The 12875-nt window shown below is 37.7% G+C and overlaps 1 protein-coding gene across 10 annotated transcripts in view; it reads left to right on the plus strand.

Annotated features, from left to right (window-relative positions):
• Window positions 1–12875, plus strand: part of LOC109398973 (homeobox protein prospero) — a 365719-nt gene that overhangs the window by 94113 nt on the left and 258731 nt on the right. For 9 of the 10 annotated variants that reach the window (XR_009996504.1, XM_062846727.1, XM_029876692.2 and 6 more), the window contains exon 2: window positions 9216–9275. The gene's annotated coding sequence lies outside the window, so the exon portion shown is untranslated. Of the gene's footprint in view, window positions 1–8990; window positions 9150–9215; window positions 9276–12875 lie in introns of those variants that run through there. The other variant, XM_062846728.1, reaches the window with a different exon arrangement.

Raw genomic sequence — 12875 nt, forward strand, 5'->3', positions numbered from 1 at the left:
TTTTTTTTCTGGTGGAAATAGTTTTCCGTTTTTTTCCAATTTTTTTGAATTTTTTAGTATTTTTTTTAGAAATTTTATTTAAAAATGTGAAAAAATGAATAAAACGTTTTCCACCAGGAAAAAATCGGGAGTTGCCTTGATCCTTCTTCTACTTGCCCGAAAACTTACAGAAATATTCCGAACCAGAAAATATTTCAAGTCGAACAACTGTGTCACTCGTCAACTTCGACAACTGATAAAAAAATAAACTTTGCCTGGGGAAGTCGGCTGTGTTTTGTGCAATGGTTACGCAGTCTTGACAAACCAAAACGTGTTGTTATCTAACCCGACGACGTTTCGACATTTTGGGTGATGTCTTCTTCAGGGGAAAGATACATTTTTCTTGTCGTTAAATCAGAGGTACAGATGTAAACTAATAAGATAAACAGAAAAAAATCTTTACATGGTTAATTTTGTTTAAAGGTGCTCCAAGATTTCTAAAGATACTAAAAACGCATGGTGCATTATTTTACGATATTCAAACACCAAACTGATTTTCATTTCAGGGTGTAAATAGTGTACACGGAAGCTAGACAAATGTATTGTGTTTGGAAAGTCAGACCGCGCACTTAGATAGAATCGTTCAGCCTTTCGCGTAGAGTTGCCTGAATGATCCTTAATGTGGGATTCGTGCGAGGTATGGCTATCGGTGTACGCTGTTAAGGCGAATTGTTTGTTCCACCGAGTGAAGGTTCGATTCTCGCTTTGGCCAAGACATAGTTTCGCCTATTCCTTCTTTTAAGAATGTACACTTCTATTTAAAATTGATATTTTTTTATACCTTTTAAATTAGGTATTAATTCCGTTTCACCAGCCTCTGCGGGGTATGATTGGGTTTGCGCAAAACTTGGTATTTTTCGGCTTTCAGTCACAAAAAAGCGTTAATTGTTTTAGATCATTGCCAACGTTTCGATCCTGTAGTTGGGATCTTCATCAGGGCTCGATGTGAATCAACTTGTTTTAGAATTGGTCGGGGATGAACCAGCCTCGGGCTGAAAATCCCCATAATAAAGAGCCAATAATAATAATAAATTGTTTTAGATTTTGTGATAAACACGAACCTAAAACAAGTTAATTCACATCGAGCCCTGATGAAGATCCGAACCACAGGATCGAAACGTTGGCAATGATCTAAAACAACCAAAAGCCGAAAAATACCAAGTTTTACTTAAAAGTGCATATTGCAGGGAAGTGTTACATTGGGCCAAATTCATTTGTCTGAGTCAGCAGAAATTCGTGACATTTTTCAGCACTGCTCAGAAACCTACTATGAATAGATTTTCTTCAATGTTTCTCGGATTTTTGTATTACCCTACTTTTTGCAAATATAGAAAATGGCACGCCGTTCGACATATTTTGAAAAAGTTGATTGAAAAAGGTTTAAACATTTTTGACTCATAGTATTCCAACAGAATTGTCGGCCATTTTAAAATCGCTTCAGTTCTTTTGTCAGCATTAGTAAACAAACATTAAAATGGTTACGCAGTCTTAGATGTGGAAAAACTAGTTACGTTATTCGTTAGACGTTTCTACACGGGGTGTGTGTGTTCTTCAGGGTTAATTTATTTTTCGTTTTTGTTCAATGTTTCGTTTAAAAGTGTTTTACGTTTACGTTTAAGAGTATTTATTTCGAACCAGTCCATTCAGATTGCCCATCATACTTCCGCTTTCTTCTTCATATGATCTTTTTTCATAATAAATATATGTTGTAATCCAACTTGTTTGCCTTCGTTTTTTTTTTTTTTTTGAAAAAGATGAAGCATCTAGATTTTTTTTCATCACGAGAACTACTGAAATTGATACGCAAACTACTGAGGAAATCCCAATTCCCAAAATCCTTTTTGAACATGGAACATAGATTTTGGATTTTTGATCATTAAACCTAGAACGTTTGTAGAGGGAATGTTTGTAGAAACTACTGAATGAATAAGTTATATTAAAAAAAAACAAATCTAATGGCATTGTATTCAAGATCTGTGTGTGATTTTTCAGTGGGATCAAAATCTGTAGTGGAAATTCCTCTTAAAAACTTGTGTCAGGTTTTAATCCACACTCGAATGACTTTTGAAATAAACTTTAGAACAATTTCCAGAGAAAAAATAGTGAAATACAGCAAGAAACTTCTGGAGAAATTCCTCAAACTTTACAAAAAAAAATCATGCGTGGGCTTAAAGGCAAAACGTTTTTTTTTTTCTTTTATTCATTTAGTTTTTTTAATGATCGAGCAACATTGAAAAAAAAAATCCATGTACACTTAGAGGTAGGATCAAGCTGGTAAACACTCCACCAGGAAAAAAAATCAGGAGATACCTTGATCCTTGCTTCAAATGTGTATGGGAACCAATTTTGAAAATATGTATTGTGCATTAGCTGCAGCCCAGCCCACCCCGTGACTGTCTGGGTCATAATCAGTGATGCCAGATTATTTTATCAAAAATCTGTATCAATACAGATTTTTCGGTATCGTCGTATTTGACGGTATAGCAAACACCGAGGGACTTAGATTTCAATAGAAATTGTACTTTTATATAGACTTTTTTTACTGGTATTTATTTTTCTAAAACATGTTTGAAAATGTTCAAATTTTCATAAACTCTTTAAAGTTTAAGCAGTTATTCATGAAGTTTTCATCAAATTTATTGAAAATAATTTCAAATTTTGTACTCTGTATCACATTTTGTGATGTGAAATCTGTATCACATTTTTAAAATCTGTATTTTTCTGTATTCTGTATCTTGCCTGTATAGAAGGTCAATAATCTGTATAATACAGAAAAATCTGTACTTACGAGTGTACTGGATATTAGTTAAAAATGTACAGCATGCTCTATCTCCAAGCATTGTAAGGCTTTTCATTTTGATTCTTCTATCAAATCTCCAAATATAGTCAAGTTTAGAACAGCCTGAAAAAAAGGAAATTTTAATAAAAAAAAAAGGTTGAATGACACAAAAAAGGAATCTGTACAAAAAACTTTTTCTTTCAGATTATTTTTGGCTTCAATACCTGTAGCTAATGAAATTTGTACGTTGAAAAATGTGCAAAACATGAATTATTGTCAATAGTTCTGTACAGATAGCATGTCAGCAACAACAATTTTATAAAATCTCTGTTTTCGATAGCAAAATTCTCAAAATTAGAAAATGGTCTATACTAAAAAACACTACTTTTCCATCGAACTTTGACGCTCCGATCTAAATAACTTCAAATGTCATTTTTTTTTTCTTTTTTTTTATCTGTATTAACGAGATTTTTAGCCCTAGGCTAGTTTAATTCTCGGGACCTACGCTTTACTTCCTTCCGAAGGAAGAACTCACATTTTGCGAGTTTGTCGGGAGTGGGACTCGATCGCAGGTCTTCGGCGTGATAGTCAAGTGTTCTAACCATCACACCAGGTCCGCTCCCCCGCCAAATGTCATAAAATTCCGTTCTATGGTAGAAAAAACCTCGTCAATAAAATATTTTTCAACAGTTTTCGCAATTTAAATTTTTGCGTCGAGTCAAGTACAAGACACTGAAGACGACCTTACAGTTGAGGTCGAAATACGTATCTGTCAAAGGATGCAAATTCTTAGTGGAATTCAAAGGAACAGTATTTAACGCGATTTTCTTTTTATTTACAGATATTCCCCTAACAAGCCCAGGTTAATCATCATCTTCTAGGATTAATTTATATAAATTATTTATGTTTCAAACACATTATTGTTAAGGTTTTTGTGAGCATTTTCAACTAATTTACGATACACTCCTTAGAGTTGATGAAAATCAAATACCAAAAAATGAGGAAATTCAAATTTTCGCCTTATTACATATTCCGTAATATGTTTTTGAAGAATTTAAGGATGGAACAACAAGTGATTATTGAACACTTTTGTTATGCAAGGTGTTTTTTACCTGAAAAATAAAAAAAAAAACTGGAATTAACAGGGAATTTGGATGTCAATCAGGACATATTGAATGGTAAGAATTTCGGATGGTTAATCTAATGGTTCATTAGAAATTAAACTAATCTTATAAGAAATTCTGGTGTATTATGTTATTTCTTGAGGAAGTTACAGTGCTGGACAGAATAAAATGCGCATTGGCTGGTTTTCATACAAAATGCTCAAGTTTGTGGGTTTGAGTCTCCGCTTCTAGTGCACCGATTGATCTCAAGTTTGGACTGGGCATTAATAATAACTTGAAATTTGATCTGCGAAAAAATAAGATATTCCTAAGCCGAACATTTTAAAATATCTCAAAATTTTGATTTTTTAAATATTTTGTGAGCGGACTGTTTTAAGTGAACACCCAAGTAACAATAAATGCTGAACAGTGAGAGTATTAGCTGATCATTGGCTGGTTAATGGTGCCAGTGGCTGAACACAATGACCGCTGAATATTGGTCTGAAGTATGGCTTGTTCAACCTCTTTATTCGGCAATGCATAGATGGCTGAATATCAAGTTGAGTAGACTAGGGTAAGGGAGGTATTTTGGACCCCTTTAGGAAGTGGATGAACAATTCAGCGAAAAAAGAAGGTTCCCACTTCAAAATATGGATAATTTCAGTAGGCATTACGTAGAGCAACATGTTTTCTGTCGAAAAAGGCCAAACAGAATTCAAAATTGTTGTAGTAAATACAATAAATATCAAAAGTCCTGAAGGATCTCGGGCTTCTATTTTGGACCACCAAGTGCACATATTTTGGCCCACCAAATTAAACTTCAATTGATTGATGAAATGAAAGCCACCTCAGCACAAATTTAAAAATAGTTAAAATTACGTGAAGTTTACATCTTTTCTATTCATTTTTGAGGCAGGGAACGTTTAAAAAATACGTAACGGTAAAAAAAAGATGAAATTTTGTTGCAATTGCCAGTTTTTACGCATTGTAGTATGATGTTTCATAAAAAAAAATGTTACGCAAAACGTGTATTTATTAACTATGTATTGCATGACGTCAGTCACCATGCATAAATTACGTAACGCTTAATGGGAAGTGTGGAAGTCTAGTGATTTTGCTAAATATAAAGGCGTTCCACACATATTGTAATGAGTGGAAAGGCCATCAAAAATAAAGTAGTTTGAATGATACGTGAATTGTCAAACATACATTAGATAACACATTGTCTTAGTCATCACCTGATTGCCGAGAAGGACAACTTTTCTAAACTGGATGACTGAACACCTGAAAATTTCTACTTGTCGACAAGTTGTTAGGACACAAATCTAATCGAATTTTTTAACTTGGCGAAAAGTTGTTAGAACAAATCGAACCCACAACAATCTCGTTGTAAAATAAACGTATAACAACCCAGATCACGGGAGGTCCCAACTTATTCTATTTATGTGTTTTCAGAGTACATTACATTGGCATGAATATTTTCTCCCTTCAGAAGGAACTGGAGAGATGGATCTGACAGGTGGTCCAAAATATGTCCACATCTGATTACGTTGAACATATTTTGGCCATACCTCAAACCACCATTTTAATAAATATTATCGCTCCACCGAGGTTGAGAACAGTTTATTTTGAGTTCTTACAAGGCCCTTACTACATTCACATGAAATAAATATTTATTTGTAAAATTTTATAGCTCTTCGAAGCCGACTACAAATTTGTCACCTTCTTTGTTTTTGGTGCTTTTCCGTGCGCTTCATTGGAAGTGAAAACATTTTCTCTATTTTTGATACTGAACAGCATATTTGACTGACATCCAAGATAAAGGTCATCACATAATTGAATACTTTTCGTGTTCCAATAAAAAAAATACCAAATTTAGTAGAGATTATGTGATAAATATCATAAAACTCCCTAGGTGGGCCAAAATACCTGCCCGGTCCAAAATACCTCCACTACCCTATCATTCATCTGTGTTACCAGCATCGAAACATACAACAACAGGCAGAATTGTTCATCTGTTGTTCAACCTTTAATCAAATATTTTTTGACAGCTGACCCAAGCGAGTTTTCGAGAAGTCCACATCGCTTCTTCAGCCTTAATACGGGCTTAGCTCAACTTATGTTCTTGACTATTCAGACACAACAAGTGATGCCATTGTTTTCGAGGATACGTACAGAATTGTGTGTGTGTGGTGTGGGTGCTAAGATGAGTGACTATAAATCAAGAACGAGATCAATTCCCAGTTTTCCAACAGATTAATTTATAAATTCCGAAACATCTCTTCTGGAAATAGAAGCCGCTAAAGTTAACCCGGGAGCGGTCGCGTCGGGTACTGAGTACACGCACCATGAAAAATGCACGCTTGTGATACACAGCGTGAGCGTGTCGTTGCAGGTAGTCGAAGACGCAACTGCTCGAGGGTTAAACATAGGCTCACAAATGTGTTTTTATTTTTATTTTTACATAATTACTAAATATACATGATTACTGATTGTGCGCATAATAAGCCTGAAAACAGCCTTTCAATGAACACCAAATCAGCTAAAGGTTGAATAAAAGTAAAATCACCAAAATTAGATGTATTAGAAGCTGAATAAAGGATTATACCTCTTGTGTTCAGCTTTTGTTCAAATGAAGGCTGGTTTAAAATAGTTGGAGAAACGTTTGTACAGCATCAAATTGTTACCTTGGCAGTTTGTCCAGAAAAGTTATGTGCCTAGATAGACTGATCAACTTTGTAGAAGAACATATTTGTCTAAATATTCTAATTTCAGAATTATTCCAAAACCAAAATTTTGCGCAAAATAAGAAATTTGCCATAACATTTCAAATCGGGCATGGAATAGTCTAATAGGTCTTAACAAGTTAAACTTCAAGTTATCAAGAGTGTCCAATTGGAATTTGAAGTCAATCTATGCTCTAGAAGCTGAGATTCAGAGTTCCAAACTTTAGCATTTGGTATAAAAATCGGCCAATGCGTTTTTGTTTTCTATCCAGTACTGTCCAGCCATTTTACGAAGTGACAACAATGTTGATGATGATATTGATTTTCACGGGTTATTGGACGCTACCTCCTGTCAAAATTCATTCATAAAATCGGCTCGTAAAATGGACTATTTTAATATTTTCCAATTTTTTGATCGATACAAGAATGTGGAAAACTTATTTATGAAGATTTCAGCAGAATAAGTTTGACAGTATAAAAAAATAGCAGAACAATTTAACTATTTCATGTTGAATTTCTTTAAGTTTTTGTGAAATTTTTGGAATAATTTGCGTCAAAAATCATTAGACATTCTTGGGATCATTATATGATGGAGTCCTTGAGAGAGTTATTGCTAAATGTTTTTTAATATTTGGTTTCAGGGATTTTATGGTGAAAATATCAAATCGAAAACATAATTTATACACATAGGACCCATTGGCTTAATGGGTAAACTGCCGTTCTTCGCATAATTGTCCCATGTTATATGGGATATACATCTTCTTCTTCTTCTATATGGCTCTACGTTCCAACTGGGACTGGGCCTGCCTCTCTCCAACTTAGTGTTCTTTGAGCACTTCCACAGTTATTCATTGGAGGGCTTTCATTGCCAGCCATTGCATGAATGCACTATATGCCCAGGGAGTCGAACTAATTTTCCCGATCAGGACGGGAATCGAACCCACCGTCTCCGGATTGGCGCCTTAACCACTAGGCTAACTGGAGACCCCTTATTACATAGAACATGGGTAGAACCACGTATATGACATCCCTATTCCCACCCAATAGGATTGTTTGCAGCCAACATCAATTGGGTTCCCCCATTGACAATGCATTTGAGTTCCCTAAACATTGGTACAAGATGCGGGAATCGAAAACGTGACGTCATCGCACCCTGGTGGGTAGAACGGCAGTATGCGCAGGTATAAAGGCTTGCATCAAAAACATAACCTCATCGAATTCTCATACGATTTGTAAACATTGCCCTCAATTTTTTTTTGAGGGTAAGGACGGCTTTATGGACCGACGCCGAAGGAACGAAAGAGAAGGAGACAATGATGACGTCAGCGTGCAAGCTCCCATTGAGCAGGACCATGCTGAGGGTGACGTACACATAAATAGAACACTAGAGAGCAGGCTTCGATCCAGTGTGTACGTTACGGCAAAGTGAACAAGAATTCATGTACATTCGTTGCTTTCAAGTTATTTATTTTGATGTTTAATTTTGTTTCATTATTTAAAATTTTATATTATTACTTTTATATTCCCTATTATAAGGGGTCATCCATAAATTACGTCACACTTAGAGGGATGGAGGTATGTGAAAATGTGTCAGTTTCATTTTGTCTTATGGGTAGACACCGTGAATTGGTTTACTACATATTGATGAAATTAAACATACGAAATACAAGTTAGATGTAAACAAAAAACACTGGCTTGAATCAACTAAATTCCGTTTAAAATCAACAAATTCTCAAGTGAATAGAACGGTTCGTTGTTTCAAACAAATTTTAGTATGTACGTCTAAATCACAATACTTGAAACCAATGCAATCAATAATCATAGTCATAATTTAATTTAAATTCTTCATTCATATATTCATGTAGTATTTCGCATTTAGATTTTTTTAGTAATAATAATTAAACAATGAAATTCTCAATCTCTTCTCTGATACATTCTTATAGGAGAACCCTTTGTAGTGTTTTCTCAAAATCAAGATCACACTCACGTATTCATATTCGATTTAGCCGTGCAGTCTCATTGGAGTTTTGATTTCTTTTTGTTTCCATACCCATTCTAATTGGATAACTCACCCCACTCCATTACACCGTCCATCTTTGTCCGCCGGCATGTATGCAACCCACCGTTCCGCAACGATCATCATTTCGTTGTGTGCTGTGCTGCTTCACATGCTGCACAGCTGCTCTTATAAGAGTTTATCACACGCACGCCCGTTGCGCTACTGTCCGCAAGGGCGCGCTCCAGCAGTACCGTTTATTCTGCCTCCCCCAAGAGCCTATTCCGATTAGAATGTTTGCTTTCTGTGACAAAACGAAGCGCAAATTGCAATAAAACGCAGTAGGCTAAAGAAGAGAACCAGTGTTAGGGACATTTTCGGCCGTTCATACAAAAAAAAACAACGAATGTTTGTAAACTTCTTACGATTTTATGAGAAGGAAAAGTTAACGACAAATTCTTAATTTTTATTTATGTTGAGTTCGAACCTAACAAAGCTAAAAAAACGTAATCTTCTCACAACCGAACCCCATCAATTTCTCGGCATCTCTAACCGTTTCTCGCTCGTTGCAGATTATCCCACATTCAAATCAACCGATTCGACTTGTACCCGAAGATAACCAAAACAGCCAGGTGAGTACCCTTTTTTCTGATTCAATCTCTCATCACTCGAAATAAAAGAATAAATAAATCGTCAAGGAAAATGCAAGCAATAAATAACAGCGCATCGTCTCAAGCAACGTCGTCGTTCTCTCCGGACGGCGCGACAAGGCAATTAAGTGCTCATCACTTCGATTTCGATCGGTTGTCAGACAGAAAGCAAAAGGAACTCACGCGCGAGTTCTTCAGTTCTTCACCATGTGACAGACAGTTGATTGATTTGACGTCTTCGAGTTCGAGGCGAGAAGTCACGAAAATGCTCATCGGCAATCGGGGAAATCGTGACGATTCTCAAATGGCGGAATGTTTTTCCATTTTCGTTCAATTTTTTTTTCTTCATTTTTGAACATGGGTGGCGTGATTCGTAGGCGTCGCCACCTGTCTTTGATCGCGTTTCCACCTTTCATGTCGTGGATCTCCTTTCTCCCCGTAGGTGGGGAATCTGTACAAAATGCGCCGTTGTGGCGAATGGAACTCCGAATGTTTTCTTTGAGGATTTCATCCAAGGATTCCTTCAGGAGTTCCTCCAGGGATTCCTTCAGGAATTCTTCCAGGGATTTCTTCATGAATTCCTCCAGGGATTCCTTCAGGAGTTCTTCCAGGGATTCCTTCAAGAGTTCCTCCAAGGATTCCTTCAGGAATTCTTCCAGGATTTTTTTCAGGAATTCCTCCAGGGATTCTTTCGGGAATTCTTTCAGGGATTCCTTCAGGAATTCCTCCAGGGATTCCTTAAGGAATTCCTCCAGGGATTCCTTCAGGAATTCCTCCAGGGATTCCTTCAGGAATTCCTCCAGGGATTCCTTCAGGAATTCCTCCAGGGATTCCTTCAGGAGTTCCTCCAGGGATTCCTTCAGAAATTCCTCCAGGGATTCCTTCATGAATTCCTCCAGGGATTTCTTCAGGAATTTCTCCAGGTTTTCTTTCAGGAGTTTCTGCAAGGATTCCGTCAGGAGTTCCTTCAGGGATTCCTTAAGGAGCTGCTCCAGGGATTCTTTCAGGAATTCCTCTAGGGATTCCTACTGAACTTCCTTCAGGAATTGCTCCCGGGATTAGTCCAGGGATTTCTTCAGAAATTTCTTCAAGGATTCATCCAAGAATTCGTCCAGGGTTTTTTAGGAATTCCTCCAGGTATTCCTTCAGGAATTCCTCCAGGGATTCCTTCAGGAATTCCTCCAGGGATTCCTTCAGGAACTCCTCCAGGGATCCTTTCAGAAATTCCTCTAGGGATTCCTTTAGAAATTTCTCTAGGGATTCCTTCAGGTATTCCTCCAGGAATTCTTCTCGGGATTTCTTCAGGAATTCATCCAGAGGTTCCTTCAGGAATTCCTCCAAGGATTCCTTCAGAAGCTCCTCCAGGAATTCTTCCAGAAATTGGTTTACCCCACCTCTCCTCAATTTGAACTGGGTAAAATCATAGCGTCCAGGGATCTCTTCAGAAATTTCTTCAGGGAGTCCTTCAAGAATTCGTCCAGGGTTTTTTAGGAATTCCTCCAGGGATTCCTTCAGGAATTCCTCCAGGGATTCCTTCAGGAATTCCTCCAGGGATTCCTTCAGGAATTCCTCCAGGGATTCCTTCAGGAATTCCTCCAGGGATTCCTTCAGGAATCCCTCTAGGGATTCCTTCAGAAATTCTTCTAGGGATTCCTTCGGGAATTCCTCCAGGAGTTCCTCTAGGGATTCTTTCAGAAACTCTTCCAGAAATAACTTCAGGAATTCCTCCAAGGATTCCTTCAGGAATTCCTCCAAGGATTCCTTCAGAAATTCCTCCAAGGATACCTTCAGGAGCTCCTCCAGGAATTCTTCCAGAAATTGGTTTACCCCACCTCTCCCCAATTTAAACTGGGTAAAATCATAGCGTTTTCTTGGATGCCGCCGACTCGCGGGCCAATAAAGTGCACGTCGTCATCGGTGCACGTCAAAAGAATTGAAAAGTTTTCTTCACCACCGTTTACGGTGGTAGTGGTGGCGACGTTGATAGGTGCAAAGCACACGAAGGTTTGCAATGCACCACACACAAGTGCTACCCCGCAAAACCCCGGCTGTGGCGGAAATAAACGAGGGAAGTATTTTGGTTTCCGGAGCGGTTAATTGTTCCGATGGGTTCTTGATTGTTGTGCATAGTGGGAAAAATGTGAAGAAAAACTGGCCAGGAAAACTCAAAGATCTTGCAAACTACATGTGTAGATATGAAGGCGGTAGTGAAAACCGTCACAAAACCAAATGTTTTATTTTGGTTTTATAATGATTCTTACTAAAAAATTCTATGTACACCTTCAAATAAGTTCAACGAGCTGAATGTTTCAAATCGATTGTACAATAGTGAATGAGGTTTGACCCAGGTTTAGTGGTGTTGGATCAGAGATCAGATCAAGCATCAGTTTCAAATCCAATTGGCTACGAAGTGGTTCTGAAAACCGCCTTAGAACCAATTCGACTAATTTTGATTTAACGATTGTTTCAAAAACGCCTTGAATCTATTTGAGTAGGTATTGTGAAAGACTCCAATCAACGTGGCGCTTTCTTCAGAATCAGACCAACTGAACAACAAACTTCAATGGTTGGAACTTCAGCAAATGCACTAAAAATGCATAGCGCGACTTTTAACATGCACTCAATTCCACCAGGTCATAACCAACCAAAGTGTGCCTATCGCTTCCAATTCCAGACAATCACGAAACATTATCGCCTTAACAGTTGTACTAGTAGTTGTTGGTTCTTTTTTTTTTCTACACTTCAATTGTGAGCCCACGACGAGTTCACGAAAATGCATTCAACTCGAAGTGCATCCCCCTGCACCGTCTCTGCTGCCAGCCCACCAGTCGATCCCATTTCAGCTTATCAACACTTGGCCCAGTGTCAGCAGCCTATGTACGTATGTATGTGCAATTGGCATGCACTCTCTTCAGGGCACCGAATGCATGTTCATTCGCGGCAAAAAATATGGGTGAAAAGGCCTTCGAACCTTGGAACCACCGTCGTCATACATGCATGGGGTTCTAAGGTGTATCCATTCTTTTGGTATCGATCCAAACAAAATTCGAAAAAAAGCAAACACAAAACATCACTCCCCAAACATCGACAGACACACGAAACCAAAGAAACGGAAAAGCTGCGGGTGCATGATATCGATGTGGAGGCACCCAGAACTTCATCCTTTTCTCAGGGTTGTGGAGCTTGATTTTTAAGAAAGGGGTTTCCCTTGGAAAAGGGTAGACTATATCAGCCTTTCTTACGGCCAATTTTTTGGACAGTGGGTGAAGCGTATCGAATTACAGGTTAAAATGAGGAGCCTTATTTTTACTCTTTATACAATTATATAACTATAACAATCATAATCATTAGCGGTTTAAAATTATCTCAATCGACTCATTAACTGAAAACTAGAAACCTTAGACTAAGGCGCAAAATTTATATATTGTTCTCTAAAAACCTACAATTCTCTAGAAACTCCTCGGGCTGGAACGCTTCTGGAATCGCGTGGAACGCCCTTGATATTCCCTGTGACCCTCTAAAACCTCTAGGAATACCACTGAAACTTTCTGGGACCCCCTGAAACCTTATGGAACCTGCCTG

Source organism: Aedes albopictus, chromosome 1 (genome assembly GCF_035046485.1).
Source record: "Aedes albopictus strain Foshan chromosome 1, AalbF5, whole genome shotgun sequence".
NCBI lineage: Eukaryota > Metazoa > Arthropoda > Insecta > Diptera > Culicidae > Aedes > Aedes albopictus.